This window comes from Tachypleus tridentatus, chromosome 3 (assembly GCF_004210375.1).
Source record: "Tachypleus tridentatus isolate NWPU-2018 chromosome 3, ASM421037v1, whole genome shotgun sequence".
NCBI classification, from domain to species: Eukaryota; Metazoa; Arthropoda; class Merostomata; order Xiphosura; family Limulidae; genus Tachypleus; species Tachypleus tridentatus.
The window spans coordinates 882,273-890,211 of NC_134827.1; the positions used below are offsets into that span (position 1 = coordinate 882,273).

At 32.9% G+C, this 7,939-nt stretch overlaps 1 long non-coding RNA gene across 1 annotated transcript; it reads right to left on the minus strand.

The window, feature by feature from the left end:
• Positions 1-4,728: 4,728 nt before the first annotated feature.
• LOC143246180 (uncharacterized) lies at positions 4,729-7,646 on the minus strand. Its single transcript, XR_013025833.1, has 3 exons — positions 7,541-7,646; positions 5,316-5,670; positions 4,729-5,026 (listed from the first exon to the last, which is right to left on the minus strand). It is a non-coding gene; the product is annotated as an uncharacterized LOC143246180 (long non-coding RNA).
• Between the last annotated feature and the right edge of the window lie 293 nt (positions 7,647-7,939).

Sequence of the window (7,939 nt, forward strand, 5' to 3'; positions counted from 1 at the left end):
ACTAGAGGGATGGCAGCTAGTCATTGCCACCCACCGCTAACTTTTGGGCAACTCTTTTACCAACGAACAGTTGGATTGACCGTCACATTACAACACCCCTACGGCTGAAAGGGCGAGCACGTTTGGTGCGACCTGTATTCGAACTCGCGACACTTGGATTACGAGTCGAACGCCTTAACACGCTTGGCCATGCCGGGCCTACATGCGTAGATGCAATAAAATAACTGCGAGTTACTTCTACTTTCAGAGCGTGAACTGAACATATTTGGTTTAAAAAAACGATGAGAGTTAACACTACAGACTTCGATGTGTAAAAGTTATAAGTCCATGTTTCTGAAAACTTACTACTTAACGTAAATAGAAAGTAATTAATTTATTCCTCATTCTGTACTATTCTGAAACCTAATAATGACAGAAAGCAGATATTTATTATTACATTAATCTGAATTATTTTATTACGATTATTAAATTGTAGGAGAGTAAAAATAACACTTTTAACACTTATTTGTTTTTCGTGTACCAAATGCTAATCCATAAAATATCTTTCTTTGAATGTCTGGCTTGTCATCTGTACAAGCTCACTCGAGAAAAGGTGTGCTCAAAATTCCATTTCAAATGTTACAATTAATGTTACACTTTTAAAGGTAAAGCGCTAAAGAAACAATAAAACCAATAGATTTAATAATAGTGACAAAAATTGACGTGAGACAGCATATACTTCATCAGATTTCTCCTAATCATATTTATTATAAGATTCGTGGGAGAGGAATGTGGTCAGTTTTCTTGTGGGACAGCGGTAAATCTCCGAATTCACAACAATAAGAAGAGGGGTTTGAGTCTTCTCATTAGACAGAGCAGATAGATACAAGAAAACACCTACTTAAACAGTCCTGGCATTGCCAGGTGGTTAGGGCACTCGACTCACAATATGAGGGTCGCGTGCTAGACACCTTATCTCGCCAAACATACTTGCCCTTTCAGCCATGTGGGTGTTATAACATTACAGGCGTTGCGTGTTAATGACTAACTGTCTTACCACTGTTAAAGTAGAGACAGCTGTCATAGATATCCGTGGTGTAACTTTGCATAAAATTCACAACAAATAACTGACCGTAATTAAATACAAACTTTAATATCCCTGACTTAATAATTTGTTTAAGAATAACTCTTTTGAGCTATCAAACTTTATTATTATTTCGTTGCCGCTTAGTGCAATTTAACACTACTGTATGAGGTTTCAAAGTCATTTTTACAGAGGAAGTTTAACATCCGCGAATGACGCATTTACAACAATAGAAACTGTCAAGACGTAAAATTATGAAAATAAAATTGAAATACATCTGAAGAAGACATAAGTTTGAAATATTTCAAATAATATTCACCTCAAACTTCCAGACATTTCAGCTTTACAAATTTATGGTATGACCTGATTCATCAATAAATTTGAATATAAATTATAAGATATTTTTGCAGGATTCTATTTTCAAAGTATACTAATACAATTCTAAAAATTTCATCATTGTTTAGTTTAATGTATAAAGCCTTTAAATTATACTTTTTTATTTTTGTATATCTCTGTATGTTACTGTTTGAACGTTTTTGTGGGTATCTATGGTGAGGGTCCGGCATGGCCAGGTTAGTTAAGGCGTTCGACTCGTAATCCGAGGGTCGCGGGTTCGAATCACTGTCACACCAAGCACGCTCGCCCTATCACACGTGTGGGGGTTATAATGTTACCGTCAATCCCACTATTGGTAAAAGAGTAGCACAAGAGTTGGCAGTGGGTGGTGATGACTAGCTGCCTTCCCTCTAGTTTTACACTGCTAAATTAGGGACGGCTAGCGAAGATAGCCCTTGAGTAGCTTTGCGAGAAATTCAAAACAAACAAATAATCTATGGTGTGAGCTTAAGTTTTCTGTAACGCGCTTTCGTGTGTTTGTTTTCTTACAGCAAATCCACATCGGGCTATCTGCTGATTTCACCGAGGGGAATCGAACTCCCTGATTTTAATGTTGTAAATACGTGACTTACCGCTGTACTAGCGGAGAATTTTCTGTAACTCACTTTAAAAAGCTTTCAGTTGCTGACTTGTAACCTGGAAACTTCAATGAGATAATAGTTATGGAAAAGTAATTTTTAATTTAATATAAGCAATATTCGTAGAATAATGATATGTAATTACTTCCAAAACTGTCTGTCTGGATATTTTTTTCCGTCTTTCCTGTCCCCAGTCGCGCAGCAGTATTTCTGTGGACTTACAACATTGGAAACTGCATTTCGATACCCATGCAGGGCATAGTACAAATAGCCCACTCCGCAGCTTTGAGCTCAACAAGAAACAAACAATCATCGTTCCTATTTACTTTTAATGAAGATTAATTCTTCAAGTCATTAAAGCGGCTGTTAAGGGGCTACGTTCCAAATATTGGCGATCTTAATTTAACAGAGATCAATATCTTGTGATATTTCAACGTTATTTGCACACCCAATCCTTAAATCTTGCTTGTGGCAAAAGAATGGTCAAATATTTTTTTAAGAATCTAAATTCTGAGATATTGGTTTTACAAACCAGTTTCCTTTTCTTTTTTTTTAAAATTACTTCATATATTAGGCGTGACGAAAAAGTTGGAAGATAGGTGTTACTAAAAGCTACTTTATGTTTACTTTTTACAGACCGACTATTTAAAGTCTTCTCCGTACAAAACATATGAACAAGGGATTTTTGAGAAGTTGTTATACAGAACCAGATTTATCTTCATACTGTTACTCTATGAAGCGCTGCGGGTACAACATGAGCACCAAAGTGACGTCAATATAGGCTATTTTCTAAAAACGACACATTACTCAGTACTTAACATTTAATTCCTATGTTAGACTATACTAAGTATATTTGTCTGTGGCATAAAGTTTATATGTATAAGAAAAGACAAACATAGTCATAAAAACTATTTCGCAATTGTCAACTCAAAACTTCAGTCCACAGCAAGAACGCCTGAGCTCAAAAAGACCATTACATTAAAATAATTCATACATTAATTTGTTTATTATATCTATTATCAAATTATTTTCTGTATCATGATTCTTTTACGTGTTTAGAAGATTATTCGTGATTGTTCTTAATTTTTATTCCAAGAGTTTAAAATGTTAATACATTGTAATGTGTAAGAAAATATAAAGATTTACTTCTAACAATTATTTTCTCAATAGTGTTGCAATAAGAAAATTATGTTAACATTAAATCACTTAAACAGGGCCATTTTGTCAATGTCTTTCACCCCACTTAATTCAAAGGGTATTAAGGATGTGTGATGTAATTCAAAACTATTTACCCTGTAAATTTGTTTTTCAGTCTTCATGAGTAATGATAAACATGTGCTGTCTACACTCACATAATTTTAAATTGATATGATATAGTATAATCAGTCTGATGCTATACCTACCAATAAATTCCAGTAGTAATGAAATGAGCATTTTTTGCTCGCATTTGATAAGAGAATTACATATTGAAAGTCAACCAAAATAAAAGTAATAAAACATTGTAAAATCTGTTATTCCTAGCATGCAAATTTCATCTAGATATGCATTTATTGATTTTAAGGATAAGATTTGGTTTGTTTTCTTTTGAATTCGCAAAGCTACACAATGGGTATCTGCGCTAGCCGTCCCAAATTTAGTAGTGTACGACTAGAGGCAAGGTAGGTAGTCATCACAACTCACCGCCAACTCTTGGGCTACTATTTTACCAACGAATAGTGGGATAGACCCTAACATTATAACTCCCCCAAGACTGAGAGGGCGAGCATGTTTGTTATGACGGGGATTCGAATTTATCTAAATTTTTAATAAAATGACGATTACGACAAATCAATTCAAATTTATTAGTTTTTATATATATATATTTTTCCTGAATGATACAAAACGAGTTTATTATATATAAAAGCTAAAATATAATAAGTGATCAATATGCCTAGATTTTCGGGTACGGTTGCCCCCCCAATGACACCCTGGTCGCTGCCAAGATAAACCAGTTTGAAGATTAACCTTACAAGAATGTTTATATTTTAAGGTTCCTGCTTATCTGCTTTCATTTTGCAACTTATTCGTTAAATAACAACAGGCAGATAAAGATGAATGTATCTTGACATATTAATATAAAACTGAAATAATTATACACTTTGGCAGACCAGAGCACAAGAGACAGCGAGAATGATATACAGTTTCAAATCCTAACTCTCCACCTGGAGAACTAAGAATTTGCGTTGTGTGTGTGTGTGTGTGTTGTGTGTGTTATTTTATAGCAAAGCCACATCAGGCTTTCTCATGAGTCCACCAAGGGAAGTTGAAACCATTTTTTAGCGTTGTAAATCCATAGACATATCGCTCTACCACTGGGAGACTTTACGTTGTGTTTACTGGCAGTCAGATTTACGATTTACCAGTCGTAAGAAGACAAACACACATACAGACTTTGATTAGTAACGATTTAATATTCAATTCTTAGAGTGTTTGATTTTGATCTTGTTTATATATATATATATATATATATATATCATTCGTTTTTATGTTTATTATATGTTTTTATCAATCACAAGTTTGTAACCTCTTTGTTTTTTTCATCTGATGAACTACAGTAATGCTTCAAAGTGATGTGACATACCAAACTACAAAAAACAAAGATTTAGAACTTACTATATTGTAGTACTTACTATGTAACATGGTAGCCTTTAATATAAACAAAACTAACATGCACAAAAAGAAATACAAATTTATCTCGTTTGAGGAATGACGTAGCAAACCAACTCATCACAGTTCTCTTGAATACTATTATGTTTATTGGTGTACTCATTGCGGTTTTGCTAGACAATTAGAATTGTTTCTCTAAATTCAAGCATAAAGCTACACAATGGACTATCTATGATCTCCTCACCACGTGTATCGAAACCCGGTTTCTAGCAGTGTGAGTCCGCTCTCATGTCACTGTGCCACTGGTTGGCACATATCAGGGAAGGAGAAATCCCTTTGAGAGCTTGTAATCAAAGAGAATACATTTCAACATTACGAGTAATTCCGATAAAGTAAAATATTAGATATTCAACTCCCCGGATATTTTGAAATAGCTATGTCATATATTATAATTCTATTCTCTGATGAGTTCACAAAACACCTTGCAATATGAAATAATTTTTCTGAATAAATATCCACCCAATTATTTAGTTTATATTTTTCTAACTTCATAACTTTGCTTTCATGCAAATAAAATCAGGTTATAATGCTACAATGATAGGATTATTACAACTACTAGTAAACAATATTACCTTTCAACTGCTTCTTCCTCCTCAGGATTCACAAGTCACAATTTTCTACAGTTATTTCTATTACTACCTCAATGGTACCCGAGCATATGTACCAAAGTTGGTATCCTGCTAGCTTGTGAGTTTAAACATGAACACAGTTTCAAACATGTCGCCCCAAAATCCCAAGAAGGAACAGGAACACCAAAAATGATGCCCATATTTGTCTCAACGACCCTAAAGACCAACTCTAAGACCCTCATCATGTTTGGGTGATGTTCAGCTGGCGTTTTAGCCCGTTTTTCCAAAGGCGACACCATATAGATAACGAATTCCCTGCCGAACTCTCCTATCACGTTTCATCCTGTTAACTCCAGAACTGTGTGAAAAGCTGAATTAACACAGAACAGACAAAAATACTAGATATTCATAAACACACTCACACACCTAAAGAGAAATTTCAGGATTGAGATAAAAATTTTTGGGCACCTTTAGAAAGTAGTTTATGTGAAATTGGTTGAGCCTGTTTAACTGCTTTATAAACATACTAATTTACCGAATGGTACTATTAAATACTTTATAAATATTTAATGTCGTTTACCTATTAAATACAGTATTTCTAGTAGTTTAATAGCATCAGATTTATATTTATAAGTGTTCATATTAGAAAGCAGATATTTGTAATACAGAGAGACAACAGAAGACGATATTTTCGAAATACATAAACAAGCGAACTCGTATCTATAAAGCCGCAACGAACAGTTGGTTTAACCTATGGTTGCCACATATTAGAAAAGATAAAAACTTTCTTCTAACGTGATTTTGAATTATGTATTTCTTTACTAAATTGTAAATTTACCGAAACTTGTTTCCACCTTTTCAAATTTTACTTCCTAGGTGGCCCGAAGCCACATTATTCACAATTGTGTCCCCTTCCCGTCTTTAGGGAACAAAAACTATGCACAAATGATAAGTTTCAATATGTATTTGAAACTTACTCTGCCATTTTGAGTTCTGAATACCTTTTATTATAATAACGATAAAGATTGCTATAAATAGAAAATTTCTCATCTTCCCTATATAAAGGATAAAGAGGGTATAGAAAATCATACTATTCGATAATATTAACCATATATGAACAAATGACACTGCTACCCCGATAAACTATTAAACAGTGTAAAACTTTAAACATATTTAAATTTCGAAAGACGTCAACAAAAACACTGATTGTTAGTAAGGCTGATTGACAGGAATACTTGGAAGTAAAATACATGTCAGTACTGAATCAAGGTTTTACTGTATGCTGTATTAATGGTCCAGAATAAGAATGAAATCCTTACTGGTAGAATACAAATGTGAATATCACAGGACGATCACTGAAATAAAACCCAGTTTATGATAAGCTATATCTGATTCCTTCTTTAATTTGACGTAAGACAATTTAGAAAGATTCTTTATATAAGTTTGTACACTGTAATACTGTATTGATATCCTATTTACTATCGCTTCACAAAATGTTCATTTCAAGTTACGTCAAAATAAAAATTAAAACCCTCAATAGCTCAGCGTACATTATGCTCATAACGTCTTTACGTATTAATTTTAATTTGTAAAAGAAAAGTTAGCCTAACCTCTATCATATAAAATACTGATAAGAGTCCATATCTTTTCATTAATATGATATAGAATGTTACGCATTTGCCACACCTTAAGAATTAAAGAGAGTGGATACATATATGTGTGTGTAATAACGGGCAGATTGTTTTTAACGGTCGCTTAAGCATACTGACAGGAGACGGAATTGGAACAATCGATAAATGAGGAACATACCAAAAATTAATGTATTATTAAAATCAACAAAATAATAAAACATTTATATTAGTGTCAAAACTAATAAATAATAATATTAATGTATTAATTTCAGGGACAGACGAAGAAAGAGGACTTATCAAATGGAGAGAGCAAGGCTTTGAACATAATGGATCTGAAGGTGATTATTTGACACTGTCGTCACCTTCAACCTATGACCTCCCATTCGGCATGAATGTAATTAAAAGATACAAAATTTTTAAGTACATTCCCATCAGTCCAACATACGACCAGAATATTTTTCTTCGCAAAGTGAGACCATTATTTGAAAGATTTAAACCTAAATATAATAATAACATCGATTCAGAAAAGTAACGACACTGTCGTCTTTAGTTTATTTATAACTGTTAACATATAAGTTAGTATAAACGTATAATTACCTATTGTCCAGTTTACGTGTATAATCACTTCAGACGAACAATAATCGACAAAACATGTTGTACGAAAAATCGTTCTTGGACTACGACTGAAAATATTAAAATTTAGAATTGTTAAGTATATTTCTTAATGATGTATTTAATAAAGATTTAAGACTCTTTCAACATCTTCCATAATCTAAGTTTCTTATTCATAGAAGGAACTGTTAAATAAAACGTTATTAATTATCAATCTAGTAAAATATCTTCTTCCATATAAATACTAAGTTTTACTGCACTTTCATTAGTACTACTATCGTATTTTAAGTTTCCTTTGAGGTATTTTGATGTTATATACATATCATGTGTCTACATATATAACAACAAGTTTTTATTTGAATATTTAATTGTAAAGGAACAAAT